The sequence below is a fragment of the Megalobrama amblycephala genome, linkage group LG20, assembly GCF_018812025.1.
Source record: "Megalobrama amblycephala isolate DHTTF-2021 linkage group LG20, ASM1881202v1, whole genome shotgun sequence".
NCBI lineage: Eukaryota > Metazoa > Chordata > Actinopteri > Cypriniformes > Xenocyprididae > Megalobrama > Megalobrama amblycephala.
In genome coordinates this window covers 32,434,115-32,459,531 of record NC_063063.1, presented here as the reverse complement: position 1 = coordinate 32,459,531, position 25,417 = coordinate 32,434,115, and the positions used below count along the sequence as shown (strand labels likewise).

The window sequence follows — 25,417 nt, the reverse complement described above, 5'->3', positions numbered from 1 at the left end:
CTGAAAATTTGGTCCATATATTAAACACGCTTGCACGTATTAGTATGAAACTCAGTACACATATAGACCTCATCGGGCCGAACAACTTTCGTGCTCTAAGTTAAACACCACGCCAACAGGAAGTCAGCTATTAAGGGTTGTTTGAAAAACGCATGCTCTGGAATTTGATATACTCCTCCTAGACGATTAATCCGATCGCCACCAAACTCGGTCAGCATGAAGTCAAGACACTGATGATTAAAAATTGCCAGGGGATTTTTGATATCTCGAACGGTTTGGCCGTGGCGAGGCAACGAATTTATGGCGAGAAAAAGGAAACAGGAAATGTGTTATAACGTCTGCATACATATATTGATCTTTATGAAACTTCACGAGTGTGTTCGTTATAGGAGTCTGATCACATGGATGTGACTATTGTGAGTCAAAGTTATAGCGCCACCACTGGCAGCAGGAAGTGTATCACTTTTTGAAATGTTTTGAGATCACCCTCTTATTTTTACCTGATTTGCTTCAAACTTCATCAGTGTAATGTCAATACACAGCAGATGTAGACCTATGACAGGATTTTTGATATTTGAAATATTGTTGCCATGGCAACAGGTCAAACTGTAATAATATTCTTGAGTGTTTTTGAGGCTCTTAACATGCTTCAAATTGCATGAAACTCGACACACACATCAATATTGTCAACCAGTAGACATGGACAAAGCCATAGAAATGGGCGTGGTGGAGGGGCTCAGTAGCGCCACCTTTTGACAAAAGTGGGGGGGTTAGTTTTTCCTACAATCACCAAACTCGGTACACATATTGTTCTCATCAAGCCGGACAATTTTCTAATTTACATTCATTAGCTCCGACCAACAGGAAGTCAGCTATTTTGGTTTGAATGTTAATTTTTTGAAAAAACAGGCTATGAATTTTATACTACTGCTCCTACAGGGTTTATCCAATTTACACCAAACTTTTTTTAACTTGTTGCTAACACATTGAAGTTGTTTAATTGCAAACGGATTTTGGATATCTCAAACGGTTTGGCCGTGGCGAGGCAACGAATTTATGGCAAGAAAAGGGAAACAAAGTGTTATAACTTNTCTGAAAATTTGGTCCATATATTAAACACGCTTGCACGTATTAGTATGAAACTCAGTACACATATAGACCTCATCGGGCCGAACAACTTTCGTGCTCTAAGTTAAACACCACGCCAACAGGAAGTCAGCTATTAAGGGTTGTTTGAAAAACGCATGCTCTGGAATTTGATATACTCCTCCTAGACGATTAATCCGATCGCCACCAAACTCGGTCAGCATGAAGTCAAGACACTGATGATTAAAAATTGCCAGGGGATTTTTGATATCTCGAACGGTTTGGCCGTGGCGAGGCAACGAATTTATGGCGAGAAAAAGGAAACAGGAAATGTGTTATAACGTCTGCATACATATATTGATCTTTATGAAACTTCACGAGTGTGTTCGTTATAGGAGTCTGATCACATGGATGTGACTATTGTGAGTCAAAGTTATAGCGCCACCAACTGGCAGCAGGAAGTGTATCACTTTTTGAAATGTTTTGAGATCACCCTCTTATTTTTACCTGATTTGCTTCAAACTTCATCAGTGTAATGTCAATACACAGCAGATGTAGACCTATGACAGGATTTTTGATATTTGAAATATTGTTGCCATGGCAACAGGTCAAACTGTAATAATATTCTTGAGTGTTTTGAGGCTCTTAACATGCTTCAAATTGCATGAAACTCGACACACACATCAATATTGTCAACCAGTAGACATGGACAAAGCCATAGAAATGGGCGTGGTGGAGGGGCTCAGTAGCGCCACCTTTTGACAAAAGTGGGGGGGTTAGTTTTTCCTACAATCACCAAACTCGGTACACATATTGTTCTCATCAAGCGGACAATTTTCTAATTTACATTCATTAGCTCCGACCAACAGGAAGTCAGCTATTTTGGTTTGAATGTTAATTTTTTGAAAAAACAGGCTATGAATTTTATACTACTGCTCCTACAGGGTTTATCCAATTTACACCAAACTTTTTTTAACTTGTTGCTAACACATTGAAGTTGTTTAATTGCAAACGGATTTTGGATATCTCAAACGGTTTGGCCGTGGCGAGGCAACGAATTTATGGCAAGAAAAGGGAAACAAAGTGTTATAACTTCTGCATACATTAATTGATTTTGATGAAACTTCGGCTTAGTCTTCGTTGTACAAGGCTGATCACATGGATGTGACTATTGTGATTCAAAGTAATAGCGCCACCAACTGGAAGCAGAAAATGTGTCACTTTCAGCATACATTGAGATCACCCTCTTATTTTTACCTGATTTGCTTCAAATTCATCAGAATAATGTTAAAACTTGGCACATGTAATCCTTTGAAAATGGGCAGGGAGGAGGGGCTCTATAGTGGCACCTTGTAGTGCAGTAAATGTGGAGTGAATTTGACATAGTCCTTTGATGTTTAACCGTTTTAAGTGCCTATTGCCCGCTGTGCACAGTTGCCCTGAAGCCACCGGGGTGGCGGTGCCACCGGGCTTGGGCCCGCCATCGCTGCTCGCAGCTATATTGTTTTATCTTTATTATTCTTCTTTATGTAAAGCACTTTGAATTACCATTGTGTATGAAATGTGCTATACAAATAAAATTGCCTTGCCTTGCCTTGCCTAATACAGTCCGACCTTTTTAAACTTACTATCGAACACATACATTACAGAATAAAAGGAAGATTGGATATTTTCCATCAAGCTGACATCCCATAAATTTCTCAATAAATTCACAATGGTTGCAGAACACAAGTTATTCACAACACTATATACATAAAAAAGGTTGAGAAGCAACACAAGAATAAAAAACAACAAAAAAAAAAAAAAACAATTAGGGGTACAGTACAGTCTAGTGGCAACTTTGCATAGTTACAGTTTTGATTTTCCAACAATAATCTATGATTACATCTATTATATAATTACTCAGTTTTCCACAAATTCCTTCCATCTTTTCCATAACAGAATCCATTTTTGCTTTGTTCATTTTGAAGAAAAGGCAAAAATGTCCATCTTATATATTTCAATTACAATTGCTTTCCAGTCTTCTATAGTGGGTGACGTAGGTTGAAGCCATTTGCGCGTAAGAGCCTTTTTAGCTGCAACCAGAAATATTCTCCATAGGTATATATAATTGGTTTTATGCAAGTCCAGATTACCCAAATATAATATTGTAACAGAGTTCGTAATGCAAGGAAGGAAGACGACAAGGGTCGGCTGTGGCTACTGGCTGCTTTATTAATACAATTAAACAAAAAGGTGTGCAGACAGGCACAAAAACAGTCATAAATAATATCGTGATTCACTCCAGCAGTTTCAGCAGGTCTCCAGGAGTGCAGCAGCCAGTAGTCCTTATCTCTCTCGCTCGCTCCTGTTTCTCCTGGCGTTAAATACTCTCTCCACGCCAATTACTGTAACGAGAGACAGGTGTTTGTTATTTGTGCTTAACCCGCTCATCCACCGCGCGTCTCCTGACGCTCTCCCCCGCTGCAGCGTTCGCTGAACCACGCCCCCCTTGCCACATACCCCCACCGCCCGACTCAGGCCGGGGAGCTGTCCGGCCTGCAGCCCCCCCCCCCATTTCTGGAGAGGAAATCGGCCACAGCCATCTGAACACCCGGCCTGTGGACCACCTTGAATTTAAAAGGCTGTAAAGCTAGATACCAACGGGTGATCCGCGCGTTGGTATCCTTCATGCGGTGGAGCCACTGCAGAGGGGCGTGGTCTGAACAGAGGGTGAATTCCCGTCCCAGGAGATAATAGCGGAGGGTGAGGACAGCCCACCTGATGGCCAAACACTCCTTCTCCACGGTGCTGTACTTAGTCTCTCTCTTGGAGAGCTTGCGACTAATTTACAGCACCGGCCGCTCCTCCCCCTCTATCTCCTGGGACAGGACTGCACCCAGCCCCCTGTCCGATGCGTCAGTCTGCAACAAGAAAGGGAGAGAGAAATCAGGAGAGTGAAGCAACGGCCCGCCACACAGAGCAGCCTTTACTTGGGTAAACACCTGCTGGCACAGCTCCGTCCACTGGACCGTATCTGGTGCCTCCTTTTTAGTAAGATCAGTCAAGGGGCTGGTGAGGTCCGAATAATTAGGCACAAACCTTCTATAATATCCCGCCAGCCCCAAGAACTGTCTCACCTCCTTTTTGGTCTTAGGGCGTGGACAGGTCGCAACTGCTGCAGTCTTATCAATTTGGGGACGCACCTGTCCATGCCCCAAGTGGAAGCCCAGATACTTTACCTCCACGCGCCCAATCGCACACTTCTTCGGGTTGGCCGTGAGCCCAGCTCCTCTCAGCGACCTCAGGACTGCCCTCAGATGCTGCATATGCCGCTGCCAATCGTTACTAAATATAATAATATCATCCAGATAGGCAGCCGCATATGCAGCATGGGACCGTAACACCCTGTCCATCAGCCGCTGAAAGGTAGCCGGTGCCCCGAACAGCCCGAATGGAAGTGTAACAAATTGGTGTAATCCAAACGGCGTCGTGAAAGCTGTTTTTTCTCGGGATAATGGAGATAAGGGGATCTGCCAATAACCCTTTGTCAAGTCCAATGTCGAATAAAAACGAGCCGTACCAAGCCGGTCAAGCAATTCGTCAACCCGAGGCATTGGATATGTGTCGAATTTCGACACAGCATTCACCTTGCGAAAATCCACACAGAACCGCACCGAGCCGTCCGTCTTAGGAACCAAGACTATCGGGCTCGCCCAGTTACTGTTGGATTCTTCTATTACCCCATTTCAAGCATCGCACCTAATTCTTCCTGTACTACTTTTTTCTTGTGTTCAGGTAATCTATACGGCCGGCTGCGAATGACCACGCCCGGCTCTGTCTCGATATGGTGCTGTAATCCGCCTGTAATTTGGCTAAATCAATGAGCTGGGAGGGCGAGAGGTGATCTCCCCCTGGGGCCAGAGCGAGAGATTGTTTTTTTATATTCGCTTCTGGTCCAAGATCATCCTCTCCGCTAATCACCGTCGCCAGCATCACTGGTTCTCCCTCATTCCATTTTTTCAGGAGATTGAGGTGATAAATCTGACGTGCTCCTCTCCTATCTGAGCGTATTACCTCATAATCGAGCTCTCCAACTTGCCGTGTGACCTCAAACGGTCCTTGATTTTGAACTTGACGTTGGGAGTAATACAAGCACTTTATCTCCCGGTGCAAATTTACGCAGATTGGTTCCCCTGTTATACAGCCGGCTCTGTTTGTCCTGAGCCTGTAACAAATTCTCCATAGAGAGCCGCCCCAAAGTGTGGAGTTTTGTTCTCAGGTCCATCACAAACTGAATTTCGTTTTTAGACTGAGAAGGTCCGTCCTCCCAAGTCTCTCTTATGACGTCCAGCACGCCCCTGGGCTGGCGACCATAGAGCAACTCGAAGGGGGAAAACCCCGTGGAGGCTTGCGGGACCTCTCGCACAGCGAACAACAGGGGTTCCAACCATCTATCCCAATTTTTGGCGTCTTCCTGAACGAATTTACGAATCATTGTCTTAAGCGTGCGATTAAAACGTTCGACCAGCCCGTCCGTTTGTGGGTGAAAGACGCTGGTCCGAATCGATTTAATGCCCAATAATTCGTAAAGTTCGCGTAACGTCCGTGACATAAACGCTGTGCCCTGATCAGTGAGGATTTCCTTAGGAATCCCCACTCGGGAGATTAAAGAAAACAGTGCATCAGCAACACTCTTAGCGGAAATGTTGCGGAGAGCCACTGCTTCTGGATATCGTGTTGCATAATCCACAATGACTAATGCAAAACGATGTCCTCGTGCTGATCGCTCTAATGGCCCGATGAGGTCCATGCCAATTCTCTCGAAGGGGACCTGCATTAATGGGAGGGGGCGCAAAGGCGCTTTTGGGGTGGCCGGTGGGTTTACCAACTGACATTCACGACAAGCCGCGCACCACCTGCGCACATTCTCGTGAATGCCCGGCCAAAAAAAACGGGTCATGAGGCGATTTAGTGTCGTTCCCTGTCCTAAATGACCAGCCATTGGATTAGAATGAGCCGCCTGAAAAAGCATTTCCCGGCGGCTCGTAGGAACTAATAACTGTGTTGTATCTTCTTTTGTCTGAGCGTCTTGGGTCACTCGATACAACCTATCTTTAATTATTGCAAAATATGGATAGGTAAGCGGCTGTCCAGGATGGAGAGGCTGGCCGTCGATGGTCCTGACCTGTTCAAATGCGCGTTTTAGCGTCTCATCCTGAGACTGCTCCAGGGGAAAATCATCGCGCTCCGAGAGAATAATTCTCTCGATTTCGCTCTGTTCCCCTGAAGCAGTACCCAGTGGTCCCGGATCAGTCTCTCCCGCCTGCACACTCGCACTCCCTTCCAGTGCATTTTTTCCCCAAGAGGCATCCGTACATAAAACCCCCAATAATTCTGTAAACGCTGGCCAATTTGTTCCCAAAATTAACGGATGCCGGAGGTGCGGATTAACTGCCACCTCAACACTATGATTTTGACCCCGAAATTGAATAATAACTGGCACTATAGGATACTCCACCACATCCCCGTGTACACACCGCACCCTAACCATGCGGCTCGTATCCAATGCCCCGGATTGTATCAGACTTTGATGGATCGAGGTTTGGTTACATCCTGAATCCACCAACGCCTGATAGGTACCCCCCTTAATACTCACAGGTATTTGGTACCACCCAGCCTGACCGGGGGCAGCCTGCGGGACATCCGGGACCCGGATCATCACTGTCTGTCCCATGGTCCTCCCCGCAACGCCAGCAGGCCGGCCCAGACCTCCCCGCACTCCGGGGCAGAGAGTGGGTTAAGCGGCTGTGAAGAGAGCGGAGAAACAGGACACCCCGGCCGACGGCAATGGGCGGGACTTGCGGCACCGAACATGGTCCCGCCCCGCCCCCGGGGCGGGACGCGAGGAGGGCCGGGTGGACGAGCCTGGGTAGAGCAGGCCAGATGGAAGAGGTTCACCGACCCCTGGGCAGCCACCATATGGTCCTCCCAAGATGATAGCCGACCCGCACGTGGGGCGGTGGCACTGGACCCACCGGTCCTCCTGCAGCAGTGATAAACTGCTCCAGTACCACTCGGTCGATGATCATTCCACGTCGCTTCCGTCGGCCAGCAACCTGTTGCGGCAGGGTCCCGGAGCTGTTGGGCCATCACGAAGGGCCGGCCGGACTCCGTCAGCTCCAAGGACCGGAACCGCTGGCTGTGTTGTTCAGGGCTCCGGCCGACCCGCTGGATGATGGCCCTCTTCAGATCTTCAAACACCAGGAGGTTCTGCACCGGAAGCTGCTGTGCTGCGGCCTGGGACTCCCCGGAGAGCAGCGGGACCAGGCGCATCGGCCACTGATCCTTTGGCCATCCACAGACCTCGGCCGTCCTCTCGAAGAGGTCGAGGAATGCCTCCGGGTAGTGCTCAGGCCCCATTTTGTGAAGTGGAATGCTGGCGGGCACAGCTTGTTGTTCCAGGGCTTCCGGCCGAACCTCCCGGTCCATCCAGCTCCGGAACCTCTCGCGGTCTTCCTGCTGGACCTGGAGGACGGTTTGGAACCGCCTCTCCTGATCTTGACGTATGTTCAGCAGTGCCTGATGTTGTTCTCGCTGCATGACCGCGAGGGACGTGATGAGCTCCGCAAATGGTGCAGCGGAGGGCATTTGCATGGCGGCGGCGTCCGTCTTCCTTCCCGGGTTTCGGCACCAGTGTAACAGAGTTCGTAATGCAAGGAAGGAAGACGACAAGGGTCGGCTGTGGCTACTGGCTGCTTTATTAATACAATTAAACAAAAAGGTGTGCAGACAGGCACAAAAACAGTCATAAATAATATCGTGATTCACTCCAGCAGTTTCAGCAGGTCTCCAGGAGTGCAGCAGCCAGTAGTCCTTCTCTCTCTCGCTCGCTCCTGTTTCTCCTGGCGTTAAATACTCTCTCCATGCCAATTACTGTAACGAGAGACAGGTGTTTGTTATTTGTGCTTAACCTGCTCATCCACCGCGCATCTCCTGACGCTCTCCCCCGCTGCAGCGTTCGCTGAACCACGCCCCCCTTGCCACAAATATTATATAAAATTGGAATGGAATTTTGATCCTTAACATAGCCTCTAACGTCCTGTGTACATCTTTCCAAAATGTGTGAATGACTGGACACGCCCAGAATATATGTTGTATATATATATATATATATATGAATATATATTTTATATATATAAATATATTTTCTTTTGACATAAGAAGTGGATTTTGGTCTGTGGTTTTGTAGACAATTATAAAATTTAGAAACAACCTTATTAGTTGTAATAGCCTTGAGTGCAGACAAGAGTATCTTCACAAATTCATTTTGTTCCCAAATCCCCTTCTTATACATTGTAACTCCTTTCTTAATCCATCACATGATTCTTACTTCAAAAGATGACAGGTAATTAGATAAAAAAAAAAAAAATCAAGCTGAAATCAAAATTGACAATTCTTGTTTTTTTATGGAATATTGCAGTGTTTATTTTAAATAATTTATCAGTGCACATCATCGTTGTTTTAAATTCATGTTCCTAGTAATCTTGAATCAGAATAACTTCTCCTTCCTCTTCTCTGATGACCAGGGCGGGGCAACCTGTCACTCAAATGAGATCCACCAATAGCAAACCACAACCATCCAATCAATTCCCCACAAACAAAATCAAGCCCCATCCTACATTTGTTCTTGTTTGAGAAGCAGTTTCACTCGGATATACGGCACAATAGAGAAGAAAATATGAGCATGAATTATTTTTCATGCTGACTGTAAAACTGCACACTGATGTCAGCGATTCAAACACTTAAAAGAGAGGTTTTTTTTTCTCTGCGTGGTTTAAACATACTTCAACATTTACAAAAAGCCCCTTCATGATCCAGGGAATGAACAATCAGCATCAAACTCATCTGACAGGCGATCTGCGTGTGAATGGCAGCGACTCTACCACATGAAGGACTCATCCTGCAGCACCGCAGACAGTTTCTGGTTGAAAGGAGCGTAAAACTGCCGGAGCAGCTCTCGTGTCACCGGCTTCATCGGCCCCAGTTTCCTGTCCGACGGATCCCTGGTGTTTGCCACGGGACGTCTGCTGATGAGTCTCTCTGTCTGTTCAGACACCGGACCTGCAAACAGACACACGACACAATCAGTCTCATCCCAAAACGATTCTGTGTGGTTTATATGTTCTCTTTGCTGTGAGCTGCGTCTCATGAAGATGATGATGAACATCTGCTGCCCCCTTCTGCTCACAGCAGGTCAGTGTTTATGAGATGATGATGGACAGGCGGCTGCAGGACTGACCTAACTGCAGGAAGTGGAAGACTCTGTTCATGCTGTGTGTCACATTTGCAGCGTGATCCTCCTAGACGCAAAACTAAGAGCTGATCACGGCTGAACACTGACAACCAGTCCAGAATAAACACCACATACAGGCCCACCTGCAGCCGCACCTACACACACACACACACACACACACACACACACACGCGTAAATAACTATTAAATACTTAACTATGTAAGGTCTCTCTGAGGTCAGAGGTCGGCATACTCACACTCATGGCGTAATACAGCGTGCTGCTGTACACACACGCTCTCAGACCTGCGTCCCGCAGACAGGCGTCGAACAGACGCAGAGACTCACAGACCTTCTGATGGAAATCCAGCGGTGATTCATTAGACGTGCCGAAGTACAAATAGTCTGAATAGAGTCTGAAGAAGAACAGCAGAAGAGTGTGTTTGAGTGTGTGTGAAGCATCAGATGACATCATCAAACACGCTACACAAGCGTCACATGACCCGGAACTAAAACACTGTAGCGAACTTCATTTGATGTACTAAGCGGTTGTTCCCCTTTAAAGGTGCCATCAAATGAAAAATTGAATTTACCTCGGCATAGTTGAATAACAAGTGTTCAGTACATGGAAATGACATACAGTGAGTCTCAAACTCCATTGTTTCCTCCTTCTTATATAAATCTCATTTATTTAAAAGACCTCAGAAGAACAGGCAAATCTCAGCATAACACTGACTGTTACGTAACAGTTGGGATCATTAATATGTACGCTCCCAATATTTGCATATGCCAGCCCATGTTCAAGGCATTACACAAGCCAGTATTAACGTCTGGATCGGTGCACAGCTGAATCATCAGACTAGGTAAGCAAGCAAGAACAATAGTGAAAAATGGCAGATGGAGCAATAATAACTGACATGATCCATGATATCATTATATTTTTTGTGATATTTGTAAATTGTCTTTCTAAATGTTTCATTAGCATGTTGCTAATGTACTGTTAAATGTGGTTAAAGTTACCATAGTTTATTAGTGTATTCACAGAGACAAGACTGTCGTTATTTTCATTTTTTAAACACTTGCAGTCTGTATAATTCATAAACACAACTTCATTCTTTATAAATCTCTCCAACAGTGTAGCATTAGCCGTTAGCCATGGAGCACAGCCTCAAACTCATTCAGAATCAAATGTAAACATCCAAATAAACACTATACTTACGCGATTAGACATGCTGCATGACAAACACTTTGTAAAGATCCATTTTGAGGGTTGTATTAGCTGTGTGAACTTTGTTTATGCTGTTTAAGGCAAGCGCGAGCTCCGGGGGCGGAGAGCACGAGAATTTAAAGGGGCAGCAGCCTGAATCGGTGCATAGTTAATGATGCCCCAAAATAGGCAGTTAAAAAATGAATAAAAAAAAATCTATGGGGTATTTTGAGCTGAAACTTCACAGACACATTCAGGGGACACCTTAGACTTATATTACATCTTTTGAAAACACGTTCTTCGGCACCTTTAAATAAAGAGTGAGTACATGTGATGTCATTCTCCCCAGCGGAAAAAGAAAATGTCCGTTGTTAGGAGACACCTTGGCGTTTTACTCTTGTTGATGCTTTGAATCTCCCGCTGTGGATGGAATGTTTAAAACGCTTGTTGAAGCCGTGTACGGAGAGATATTGTGCACCTATCCTGATGTAAATGGAGGCTGACGGTAAACCAGTCGTGCTAGGGAAAGTTTAAATTGAATTTTCTTTTGCTATTGTTTATGGGATGTTGTAAATTCGATTGTTATTTTGTTTTGGGCTAATTACACTACCGTTCAAAAGTTTGGGATCGTTAAGATTTTTAATGTTTTTAAAAGAAGTTTCGTCTGCTCACCAAGGCTGCATTTATTTAATTAAAAATACTGTAAAAACAGGAATATTGTGAAATATTATTACAATTTAAAATATTTGAATATATTTTACAAAGTAATTTATTCCTGTGATGGCAAAGCTGAATTTTCAGCATCGTTACTCCAGTCTTCAGTGTCACATGATGCTTCAGAAATCATTCTAATATGCTGATCTGCTGCTCAAGAAACATTTAATGTGTACAATTGTACAAAATATTTGAGTACAATATTTTTTTTTCAGGATTCTCTGATGAATAGAAAGTTCAAAAGAACAGCATTTATTTGAAATATAATCTTTTGTAACATTATAAATGTCTTTACTGTAACTTTTGAACGATTTAATGCATCCTTGCTGAATAAAAGTATTCATTTCTTTAATTTCTTTTCAAAAAAAATAAAATAAAAATTCTTACTGACCCCAAACTTTTGAACGGTAGTGTATAATGCTACAGAAGCTTTGTATTTCAGATAAATGCTGTTCTTTTGAACTTTCTATTAATCAAGGTATCCTGAAAAAAAAAAAGTACACAACTGTTTTCAACATTGAAAATAATCAGAAATGTTTCTTGAGCAGCAAATCAGATATTAGATTGATTTCTGAAGGATCATGTGACACTGAAGACTGGAGTAATGATGCTGAGAATTCAACTTTGTAAAATATATTCAAATAGAAAACAGTTATTTTAAATTGTAATAATATTTCACAATATTCCTGTTTTTACTGTATTTTTAATTAAATAAATGCAGCTTTGGTGAACAGACGAAACTTCTTTTAAAAACATTAAAAATCTTACCGATCCCACAGTTTTGAACGGTAGTGTATATTTTATTTATCTGTATTTAGGAGTGGGTTTTATTTCTTTTGAACTGGATACGTTTCAAGTTATGGACAATACACAGGCTCCACAGGCATTCCTAAATGACTTTGATCCAAGCTAAAAACTTCCTCCACGTTAAATGGTTGTTCGTAAAAGTATGCTGAAGGGACTGAGTAGCTATGTATTTGCAAATGCTTTGTATATTGGTGTTTATTTGCTGTGTTTGGATTTATTGTACTGATGAAATATGTGTATGGGTATTATGAACTTTGTATTGCACTTCTTGAATATGTGAATATGTTTTTTTTTTTACTTGCTTTGGGTTGTGACGGGTCATTTAAATTTGTGAAAAAACTAAACTAAACTTAACTAAAGAAACAGGATAAGACAGGGATTGTATAAATTGTTGAGGACATTTTATTAGATTCCTTTGGGGCGGTTTAATTGCTGAGAATTTAAAATTTGTCTGGATGATTTGCCAGGCTGGCACCCCTCTTAGTACATACAAAATCATCACAACACGCATTCTTGTGTTCTGTCAGTTGCACTTTATGAGATATTCATGAGCAAAAATGTTTGTTTTAGTAATTTTAGATTTAATTAAAATCTAAAATTACTAAAACAAACATTTTTGCTCATGAATATCTCATAAAGTGAGATTTTTATTTTATTTTACATTAATTTAATTTAATTTTACTGTATTTTATTGTATTTCATTTCATTTTATTTTGATTTTATTTTGATTTATTATTTTCATTTCATTATTTCATTTATTTATTTATCATTTCATTTAATTTAGTTTAATTTAATTTCCTTTTATTTATTTAATTTAATTTTATTTCATTTTTTTATTGTATATCATTTGATTTTATTTTCATTTGATTTATTTTATTTTACATTAATTTAATTTAATTTTACTGTATTTTATTGTATTTCATTTCATTTTGATTTTATTTTCATTTATTATTTTCATTTTATTATTTCATTTATTTATTTATTATTTCATTTTATTTAGTTTAATTTAAAGGTGCCCTAGAACTTTTTTTTAAAAGATGTAATATAAGTCTAAGGTGTCCCCTAAATGTGTCTGAAAAAAAAAAGTTTCAGCTCAAAGTACCCCATAGATTTTTTTTAATTAATTTTTTAACTGCCTATTTTTGGGCATAATTAGAAACGAGACGATTTCAGGTTGTGGCCCCTTTAAATCGCGCGCTCTCCGCCCCCAGAGCTCGTGCTTGCCTTAAACAGTGCATAAACAAAGTTCACACAGCTAATATAACCCTCAAAATGGATCTTTACAAAGTGTTCGTCATGCATACTGAATGCATGCGTCGGATTATGTGAGTAAAGTATTTATTTGGATGTTTACATTTGATTCTGAATGAGTTTGAGGCTATGCTCTGTGGCTAACTGGCTAACACTACACTGTTGGAGAGATTTATAAAGAATGAAGTTGTGTTTATGAATTATACAGACTGCAAGTGTTTAATAATGAAAATAGCGACGGCTCTTGTCTCCGTGAATACAGTAAGAAACGATGGTAACTTTAACCACATTTAACAGTACATTAGCAACATGCTAACGAAACATTTAGAAAGACAATTTACAAATATCACTAAAAATATCATGTAATCATGGATCATGTCAGTTATTATTGCTCCATCTGCCATTTTTCGCTATTGTCCTTGCTTGCTTACCTAGTCTGATGATTCAGCTGTGCACAGATCCAGATGTTCTGCCCTTGTGTAATGCCTCAATCATGGGCTGGCATATGCAAATATTGGGGGCGTTACACCCCGACTGTTACGTAACAGTCGCTGTTATGTTGAGATTCGCCTGTTCTTCGGTCTTTTAAACAAATGAGATTTATATAAGAAGGAGGAAACAATGGAGTTTGAAACTCAGCATATGTCTTTTCCATGTACTGAACTCTTGTTATTTAACTATGCCAATATAAATTCAATTTTTAATTCTAGGGCACCTTTAATTTCCTTTTATTTATTTCATTTTATTTCATTTTCATTTTTTTATTGTATATCATTTGATTTTATTTTCATTTTATTATTTCATTTATTTATTACTTCATTTCATTTTGTTTAATTTCATTTTATTTATTTCATTTTATTGTATTTTATTGTATTTCATTTGATTTTAGATTTTCATTTTATTTAGATCTTATTTTATTTTCATTTTATTTTATTATTTCATTTTATTTATTTCATTTTATTTTAATTCAATTTAATTTAATTTAATTTTATTGTATTTAATTTTATTTTTATTTTATTTTCATTTTATTTCATTTATTTTTTTCATTTTATTTTATTGCATTTTATGTCATTTAGTTTAATTTAATTTTCTTTTATTTATTTCATTTTATTTTGTTGTTTCATTTTCTTTTGATTTTATTTTAATTTATTATTTCATTTTATCTTATTTTATTGTATTTCATTTTATTTTAATTTCATTTTAATGTATTTTATTTCATTATATTATATTTGATTCGATTTTTATTTTATTACTTTATTTATTTATTTTACTTTATTTCAGTGAATGTTTATTTTATTTCAAGTAATGAAAATGTTTTTTTTTTTTTACAGTTGTAGTTTTAGTTCGAGATCTGGTGTGACCTCTGACCTCTCCACAGGGTCTCTGAGGATGGCGATGAGTCGCGCGTCCGGCTGCACCGCGTGAATGAAGTCCTGGCTGAGTGACGGAGGCTCCGCCTCTCTGCTGATGTCATGGAGGTAGGACCAGGCCAAGTTGTCCCACATAGTGGTAGCGGTGGCCTCACCTGTCAGTCACACACACACACACACACATTGTTTTTAGAGGAAACAGAATGTTATTACAGTAAAGCGTCACTTTGTAACACATTCTAGAAACACTCGAGCACACAGATCACCTGACCTCATGTGGAAATTAAAATAAACACACAGATCTGAGAACGTACCAGTGATGATGTCGCTACTGATGGAGTTTCCCAGAAGTCTGTGCTGTATCCGCTGGGCCACCGGATCGAACAGGTCCAGGTAATGGTCCACCGGGAAGCGGGTGAGAGGAGGATCACCGGGACGAATGATTCCTGCAAATCACAGGATCCAGATCAAGCTTCTCCAAACGACAGGTGCTTCTGTGTCAGTCACGTGACTTTGCAGCTCATCCGCAATATTTATGAGCATCAGCGGGACGAACACAGAAACATGAACAGAGACACAGAGAAATCCCTGAACATTTACTGTATATGGAGTTGAATTGTGGATAAAATCTACATAAATGTGTGTGAATTAATTTGAGTGTAAAACGTTTTCTGGATTTACTATGAATCAAATCCAGTGATCAATGTTTTTTATTGCTCTCTCTGAGCTGAGAGGAAGTCATGTGACTGAAACAGATAAATATAGATGATTATATCTAGACAGGAAACAGCTTGAAATGCAGTAAAATAAGAAAAAAGCTGAACCATGCAGGTTTCATTCTGTGCAGGTGAAACACCTGATCCCAGCGAACGTTCTCAGAATGTTCTTCCAGTAACGTTAATTCAGATATCTGGTCTTTAATATCTTCTAGTTTTAGAATGTTTAGAGAAGATTAAACTTAAACTAGATGCATCTAAATGAGTCTCTGAAGTAGAAACACTATAATTATCTTAACGAAAGAACAATCTACATCACGTGTGTTATTCTAATGACTGTACATCATCACACGTGTTTATATGACCCTGATGAATCGGTTCACATTCTCACGAATCAAACTGTGATCTGAGATTCATAATGAAGTGTGTTTTAGTTCAGCTGCTTCTTCCAGAACATTTTCTTTGTAATGAAAGTGCAGATGAAAGCAGCTTCCCTTTGAGGGCATTTAAGCGTCAGGAATCTCACGTACCGAACCTCTTCCGGCACCACCAGTGCGGTTCCTTGGGTGGCGTGAGATGAACATCGGGATGAAGCCTCAAGCGCTCATACAGGTCCGTCGTGCCACACTTGGACTGACCGATGATGTAGAAGTAGGGAAGGCATCGCAGGCGCTGGAGTTTCCCGTCGCGCAGAATTAACTGTTTTTTGAACGTGGCGCTCAGACGCTCAAAGGCATTTTGTATATTACTGGACAAGCGGCCAAACAGGTTGGATCCGTATGGATCTGCGCTCACATTTCCACGCAGCTCCTCATACCAGCAGGGGTTCTTAACATTCGGTAAAAAGTGCGGCGGAATCACGGAGAACATCTGAAAGAGACAGAGAGTTCAATAGTCTGGTTCATTTGGATCTCTAAATGTCGTAAATGTGCACTGGAGGTTCTGTATCAATGGTTCCATGAAGAACCTTTAACATTTCCATTGAACAAAAGGTGCTTTTTACTATATTCAGATGTCACTATGTACTCTATGAATTTCTCACGTGCGGGTCGAAGTCGTGCAGCTCGCTGACGGCAGGAACTCGTCTGGCTCTGAACGTCACTTTAGTTCCGATGCTGCGCACCAAGTCTCTGAGGGTGCTTTCACTGGGGTCCTTCAGCAGAGTCTTCCTCTCGCCTCTCGACAGCAAGTAAGAGGCCACGATGAAGAACACAAGGAGGATGAAGCCACAGAATTTAATGAGGCTGGCAAGTGATGGAGATCTCTGCGGGGAATAATGAGGAACCTTCAACACACCAAACAGAGTCGAGCTGACCAGAGAAAGCAATCACTGAAGAGCAGCTTCAGATCAGCGTCATTATCAGTGATGAAGCTCATTTACTGTGAACGGATCCGCTCTGAGACGCCAATCCTGAGCTGCTCACGTGAACACTTTGTTGTGTGTTAAGCGCACTAAGCTATGTTGTTTTCTTTTCGATTGACAGAATGCTTCGCCTAAGCAATGACACAAAACACTATGTTACTGATCTTTTAGGATTATTATAAAACTGTGATGGGACTGATTCAACTATGACAGGTCATCACACCTCAAAAAATGCTGCTCTTACTTAGAATTTTTGTCTTGTTTCTAGTCCAAATATCTACAAAATTCTTAGATAAAGAAGCATTTTCTTGACAAGTAAAAAATATTTTCTTGTTTTCAGGAAAAATAAGTCAAAATTAAGTGAGTTTATCCTTAAAACAAGCAAAACAATCTTAATCCAAACTAAAAACAAGATTATATATCTTATTTTTGGTTTGAAATAAGATTATTTTGCTTACCCCATTGGCAGATTATTTTGCTTGTTTTAAGGAAAAACTCACTTGTTTTTTTCCTAAAAACAAGAAAATCATTTTTACTTGTCAAGAAAATGCTTCTTGATTTAAGAACTTTAAGATATTTTGACTAGAAACAAGACAAAAACTCTAAGTAAGAACAGCATTTTCTGCAGTGATACACGGAACGTTCTTAAGAACATCCGCAATAATATAAGCCAGCTGAAAAACGTCTGGTGAAATGTCACTTGTTGATGTGTCGGCGAGGTCGCTTTAACAGCATCAGTGGTGTAATACTTAGTTTATAATCAGAATATAGACATTTAAATAGTCAGGCCTATTGTTAATTTAGTTATTCAAACATTAAAAAGACGCGTCTCAGTGTTCCTCTTCAGCAAAATTCAATTTGACCATCAGTTTTCACACTTTCGTGTGAAAAAAAGTGTCAACACAATGTAAATTAAAGATTTATTGTGCACTTTAGTTAGATTCATTAAATAAAATGTGAGTAAAGTGTGATCTTGTGCTGCATTGACTGACAGCTGCTGTGATTATAAGCGATAATACACTTTCTGTAATTCATTCGCAAGAAAAGTTATTGTTTTCCATGAGATTTTCTGAGTACTTCATACTTCATCTTGACCAAATGTATTTGTAAACCTAGTGATTTTATAATGTTTAATATTTATTCAAAAGCGAAAAACAGGACAGGAAAATAAATGGTCCTCTGCCGCCATCTGATGGTTATAGTGGTAATTAACGTCTTTAATTAATTTTTAAACAAAATTGTTTTCTATCAAATGTTGGATTTTCTTACATCTTCAAATGTTGGGTTTTACAAATGGAGATGAAAAGGATGAAGAAATAATGTTTTTGGTCATCACATTAAAAATAACATTTGAAGAGCTGGAAAAATGTTGCGTGTCTAATTACAGACACTGTGTTTCTTATACCAACGTTCACAGTAGCTTCAAGTCTTTATTGCAATCACCAAAATGGTGGCAAATTCTTTGGTGTTTCCATGGTTTCTACAAAATAAAACCGGAAACTGAAGGTAACTCGAGTATGATGTCATTGACAGGTGACGCACAGAAACTGTGTCCTGGTTAAAATTACTCATTTCACTGGATTTAAACATTCTTGGAAACATGTGGTATAATGTAAGTACAACAAAATATATAACACTGTTCTAGTGGTTTTTGGATATTTTTATCCCAAAATCTTACATATTGTGCCTTTATTAATGTCTAACATTTTTAAGTGTTTCTACTTGTTGAAAAGCAATATTCCTATAATGTTTGACACATGAAATGTTCCCTTAATGAATGCATAACCAAGAAAAAAAAGTTTTTACAAAAAAAAATAAAAAAAAATGGATGATTTGAAAATTTAGTCAACATTCAGAAATAATGTTTTCATGAGAACTTTAGCAAAACGTTCTTAGAACATATTCTTGTTGATCTACTCAAAAACCCTTCGGGCGTGTGGGAGAATATTGTTGGTCTAGCGCTCATATTCAACAGTCATCTGTTGGCTTCTGTTACCTTCAGCTGCAGAGATCCAGACGTGAACTTGCTGCGGCTCATGGCAGAATCAGATCAACACCAACAATCCTGAGAAGCACAGAGACCGACATTGATATCAGTGGAATCAGAATAAATAGATGTGCACAGCAAAAGCATTTGACAGAAAACAATCCACATTATACTAATTATTAAACAGATTCTACAATAAACGCTCACCTTCACCATCAAGATGTCAGAAATGAATCCTGTATGAGTCCATCACTACAAACACAGATGAGTCTGGAAACTTCACAGAAACACACCGACCGAAAGAAAAGAAATAACAAGCTGTTCTGAAGTTTAAACACACTTGAACTTCTTCCGTAACACTGTCTCTGTGAAGAGGGTTGAACACACACACACACACATATTTTGCCCATGGGGAATTGATTGGATGGTTGTGGTTTGCCTTGCCTTGGTGGATTTCATGTGATTGAAAGATTGCCCCGCCCTCATCATCAGAGAAGAGAAGAGTTGCTTAAAGGTGCTCTAAGCAATGTCACACGTTTTTAGGCCAAAACATTTTTTGTCACATACAGCAAACATCTCCTCACTATCCGCTAGCTGCCTGTCCCCTGAACACACTGTAAAAAAAACGCGGTCTCTGTAGTCGCCACAAGCTCCAAAAACGGCAATAAAAACAAAGTAGTGCAGCCTGGACCACGAAACATAATAAACATGCTCCAGCCAATAACCGACAAGAATGATTTTAAAGGCGCGTTCATGACTGTTTCAGGAGGGGAGGAGGAGGAGGAGGAGGAGGAGGAGGGATGGTCTAACTAGCCTCAGTTTTGTTTGACAACACTTCGAACGTCAACAGGAAGTTACTCCAGCCAGGATCGCTTAGAGCACCTTTAAAGTGTAACAGACACGCCAGGCTCCAGCATCCACCAATAACAACGAGCACCTTCCCCTGAGTACTAATCACCGCCACCTGCACCTCATCAGCACGATCATCACCAGCACTACAAGAGACACTCACACACAGCCACATTGTCCGGTCTCGTTCGCATTACAGGAACTTACCTCTATGCTTACCTCAAGGACTCCAGTCGTTACCTACCTGTCTTCAGTGTCTCCATGTTCCCTCCTGTGTTCCAAGTCTGTGTGTGAGAGTCATCCTCCAGCGTCATCTCCAGCCAGCTTCTGTGATCATCCTGTAAACACAAAGGACAGTATTATCATCTACTCACTCTACTATCACTTCAACCATTGCAATTCACATACCTGTCATCTGGTTTACCTCTGCTTGTGTCCAATAAACACCTTTAACTTTTACCTGCTGTCTCCGTCTGGCATATATTGTGACATAAAGAGGCAGAAGAAGAAATTATAGTTATTCAAGATTACCAGGAACACAAATGTAACAATAATCATGAATCATTTAGAATAAACTGCAATATTCCATAAAAACAACGAGAACATTAACACTTTAAAGTCCCATTGAAATTAAAATGTAAGTTTTTTAGCTTTTAGTATGAGTATGTTAGCTTTAAGGTTATGAATAAGCTGGTGTGTTCCAAAACAATGACAAAATTCACATTTATACGGTGGCCGAGATGTGCTGCAAATAAAGAAAACACATGCAAATACAGACACATGCTGCAAATAGCACATCTCAAGCCCTTCTGCGATGATCTGAATGATGATGATGATGATGATTAGGCTACTTTTAGAATATATATGTACAGTACAGTCCAAAAGTTTGGAAGCACTAAGATTTTTTATGTTTTTAAAAGAAGTTTCGTCTGCTCACCAAGGCTACATTTATTTAATTAAAAATACAGTAAAAAACAGTAATATTGTGAAATATTATTACAATTTAAAATAACTGTTTTCTATTTGAATATATTTCACAAAGTAATTTATTCCTGTGATGCAAAGCTGAATTTTCAGCATCATTACTCCAGTCTTCAGTGTCACATGATCCTTCAGAAATCATTCTAATATGCTGATCTGCTGCTCAAGAAACATTTAATGTGTACAATTTTACAAAATATTTGTGTACAATATTTTTTTTCAGGATTATTTGATGAATAGAAAGTTCAAAAGAACAGTGTTTATCTGAAATCTAATCTTTTGTAACATTATAAATGTCTTTACTGCCACTTTTGATTGATTTAATGCATCCTTGCTGAATAAAAGTATTCATTTCTTTAATTTCTTTTCAAAAAAATAAAAATAAAAATTCTTACTGACCCCAAACTTTTGAACGGTAGTGTATAATGCTACAGAAGCTTTGTATTTCAGATAAATGCTGTTCTTTTGAACTTTCTATTCATCAAGGAATCCTGAAAAAAAAGTACACAACTGTTTTCAACATTGATAATAATCATAAATGTTTCTTGAGCAGCAGATCAGCATATTAGAATGATTTCTGAAGGATCATGTGACACTGAAGACTGGAGTAACGATGCTGAAAATTCAGCTTTGCATCACAGGAATAAATTACCTTGTCAAATATATTTAAATAGTACACAGTTATTTTAAATTGTAATAATATTTCACAATATTACTGTTTTTTACTGTATTTTTAATTAAATAAATGTAGCCTTGGTGAGCAGACGAAACTTCTTTTAAAAACTTAAAAAATCTTAGTGGTTTCAAACTTTTGGACTGTACTGTATATATATTTTAATTTGCCCTGCAATAATTTATAACACATTAGACATAATCAACGCGCTGTAATAAGATAACTCCTCATTTAAAAGAAACAACTTGTTTAACACCTACATCTCTCCTCATTTTTTATGGGACACAAGAGAAGTTGAAGTAGAGCTCTCATCGCTGAGTTTTTAGTTTCACTTTCTGCAGTGAATAACTGACTGGGATTTGAGACATAAAATCAAGTAAATTATTAAAAAATATTTTATTTATTGTTAATCATTTATTAATAAAATTTTTTAACGCAAAATAATACCCCCCAAATAGTTTGTCTTGGCACCGGGACTGGCACAGACCACAACAAAAATGTTATAAGGAAACACCAACAAGTGACAAACCTGTCTGGGATTGTTCATGTTTACTCGTCGGGTGAGTTTTTTTGTTTATCTTAACATCCTGAACATATTTGCATTATGAGCAGGCCTGTTTGCAGCATGTATTTGCATATGTTGTGAACTTTTGCGGTGCAAGTGTTGTCAAACTGATGAAGATGTTTTCTTTATTTGCTGGTGTTTTTTCTATTTGCATGAGTTTTCTTCATTTGCAGCGTGTTGAGCTCTCTCGGCCACCATACATTTCTACTAAAATGGATATTCATGACATCGCTGTGGGCTTCAGATCTTCTCATTAGATCTTCAGTCCAATCAAATGCTCTCTAGAATCTGAAGTCCCGCACCCTCCTACACTTCTTTGAGTGTATACATGGTTTATAAAATTCAAAAAAATGCAGACAGTTTCCTGTGATGGTAGGTTAAGGGTGGGGGTAGTGTAGGGGGAGAGAATGTACAGTTTGTACAGTATAAAAACCATTACGCCTGTGGAGAGTCGCTGTAAACCACATATACAAGTGCGTTTACAAGTGTGGTTCACGGCGCTGCTGCTGGACTCAACAGAGTTGAATTATTTATCGGTGCACATCATTGTTTTAAATTCATGTTCCTGGTAATCTTGAATCAGAATATCTTCTCCTCCCTCTTGCAGCATCTCTTCTCTTCTCTGATGATGAGGGCGGGGCAACCTGTCACTCACATGAGATCCACCAATAGCAAACCACAACCATCCAATCAATTCCACACAGACAAAATCAAGCCCCGCCCTACATTTGTTCTTGTTTGCGAAGCAGTTTCAATCTGATATATGACACAACAGAGAAGAAAAGACCAGCACATCTTCAGTTTCATGATGAGTTGCGACAAAGACTATAGAATGACACAAGACGTGTCACTCGTATTGTTTTGAATGGGATAAAGTGCAACGCGCAATATGGCGGAATAAGTCCTGCCTTCTAAATAAGAGCCGATCGCCGATTGGTAAAGTCATTGCGTCACTGTTAGGCCGTTAGAAGCTCCGGTTCCTATAGAAACACACCTGTTCTGTGTCTTTGCGCTGATTGCGCTGCCTACTTCTCCCTGTTCTTCGTCCTTGTCTGTGTCCGGGAATTGATGTTTGTGAGTATTACGTGCTCCTCGTTGTCTCGCTACCACCTGACAGAATTCCCGGACCAACATGGACCCGGTGAGGGAAGCTCCGATTCGCTCCGCAGTGGAGATGCAGGGGGCAATGCTTGGACATCACGAGGAGGAGCTCTCCGCGGCAAGACATGTGGTCGAGAACCTCGCTGGACAGGTGACGGATCTGTCTCATCGATTTCAATTTCTCCGTCATGAGCTCTCTGATTCTTCGCCTCCCAGCCAAGCCTCTGAACCAAGAGTGAACAATCCGCCAAGATATGCCGGTGAGCCCGCAGAGTGTAAAGCCTTTCTAACTCAATGTCAAGTTGTCTTTTCTCTTCAACCCACCACTTATGCGACCAACCGTGCAAAGGTTGCATTTGTTATTTCTCTGCTGACAGGGAGAGCGCGAGACTGGGCCACGGCAGTCTGGGAGGCGGAGGCTTTATGCTGTCAGTCATTCGCTGCGTTCCGGGAGGAGATGGTTAAGGTTTTCGACCGCTCCGTTAGCGGACGCGAGGCATCCCGCCAGCTTGCTATCTTGCGTCAGGGAAGGTGCTCAGTTTCCGACTTTTTGTGATACTCGTTTATACTCTCTTTCTGCCCCTGAGTGCGATGCTCTCGAGAAATACCTATCTGAGAGTTTGGCTGCCGGTACAATTGTTCCTTCCACCTAAATCTCTGCTGTGCTCTTCCATCGGTAATCTCTGCTGACGGCATCAGCATGGATCCTGCTAAGGTACGTGCGGTTAAGGAATGGCCCATCCCAGATTCTCGTACTGGTCTCCAGCGTTTTCTGGGATTCGCTAATTTCTATCGTCATTTTATTGCTAATTTCAGTCACATTGCCACACCTCTAACAGCTCTCACTTCGCCTAAGAAACGATTCGATTGGACCGAGGGAGCTCAGCGTGCTTTTGATAAACTGAAGGAGCTGTTCACTACAGCACCTATTCTTATCTTGCCTGATCCAACAGAACAATTCATAGTCGAGGTCGACGCCTCTGATATTGCCGTGGGCACTGTCCTTTCTCAGCGTCCTTCTACTGATAATAAGGTTCCTCCGTGCGCGTTCTTCTCACACCGCCTTTCGCCTGCCGAACGAAATTACGACATTGGTAACCGTGAGCTCCTTGCCATTCGTTTGGCTCTGGCCGAGTGCCGTGACTGGTTGGAGGGTTCCTCTGTTCCGTTGGTTGTGTGGACGGATCATAGAAACCTCGAATATATCCAGTCTGCTAAACGGTTGAACGCTCGTCAGGCTCGTTGGGTGCTTTTTTTTGGATGTTTTGATTTCACTATTTCATATAGACCCGGATCAAAGAACACTAAGCCTGACGCTCTTTCACGGCAGTTTGGTTCTGCTGGTGATGCCTCTTCCACTGAACCTATCTTACCAGAGGGTTGCATGGTGGCAGGCATTTCCTGGGGAATCGAGAGACAAGTCAAAACCGCTCTTACTGGTGTCTCTATTCCGAAACGATGCCCCCCTAATCAATTGTTCGTTCCTCCGACTATGCGGCCCGCTGTCCTCTGATGAGGTCATTCCTCTAAGCTGGTAATTCATCCAGGGGTTAGAGGAACCCTGGCGTCCATAAGCCAATGATTCTGGTGGCCTTCTAGAATGCACGACGTGCGTCGTTTTGTTTCTTCGTGTCCCGTATGTGCACAGACCAAGTCGAATAGTTCTCCGCCCGCCGGTCTCCTTAGACCCCTTCCCATTCCGTCTCGTCCATGGTCGCACCTGGCCATGGACTTCGTTACTGGTCTCCCTGCTTCTAACGGTAACACTGTCATCCTGACTATAGTCGATTGCTTTTCTAAAGCAGCCCATTTCGTACCACTTAGTAAACTCCCATCCGCCAAGGAGACCGTGCAGATTATTGTTGAGAATGTTTTTCGTTTGCATGGACTCCCTATTGACATCGTTTCGGACAGAGGTCTCCAATTTGCTTCACAATTCTGGAAAGAGTTTTGTCGGTTAATTGGGGCGACAGCCAGCTTATCCTCAGGTTTTCATCCCCAGACGAATGGTCAAGCAGAGCGTACTAACCAGATTTTAGGACGCATGCTTTGTACTTAGGCCTTTCGAAACCCAGCGTCGTGGTGCGAGCAACTCCCCTGGGTCGAGTACGCCCATAATTCCTTTCCCTCGTCGGCTACCCGTCTATCTCCGTTTCAGTCTTCTTTAGAGTATCAGCCTCCTCTGTTTCCCTCCCAGGAGACTGAGACATCAGTTCCCTCAGTCCAAGAATTTATCCGTAGTTGTCTACGCACATGGAGAGCGGTGAGATCTGCCTTATGTCAAAATAGAGAATGTACCCGTCGTGCGGCCAATCGTCGTCGCGTTAAAGCGCCTAGATATGTTTGTGGACAGAAAGTATGGTTATCCACCACTTCGAACCGAATCGCGTAAACTGGCACCATGCTTTATTGGGCCCTTTTCAATTATCAAGATCCTTAGTCCTGTAGCCATCAAGCTCAAATTGCCTCCTAAC

The 25,417-nt window shown here is 41.1% G+C and overlaps 1 pseudogene; it reads right to left on the bottom strand.

Moving 5' to 3' along the window:
• Positions 1-8,682: 8,682 nt before the first annotated feature.
• Positions 8,683-19,367, bottom strand: LOC125255526 (annotated as a pseudogene).
• Between the last annotated feature and the right edge of the window lie 6,050 nt (positions 19,368-25,417).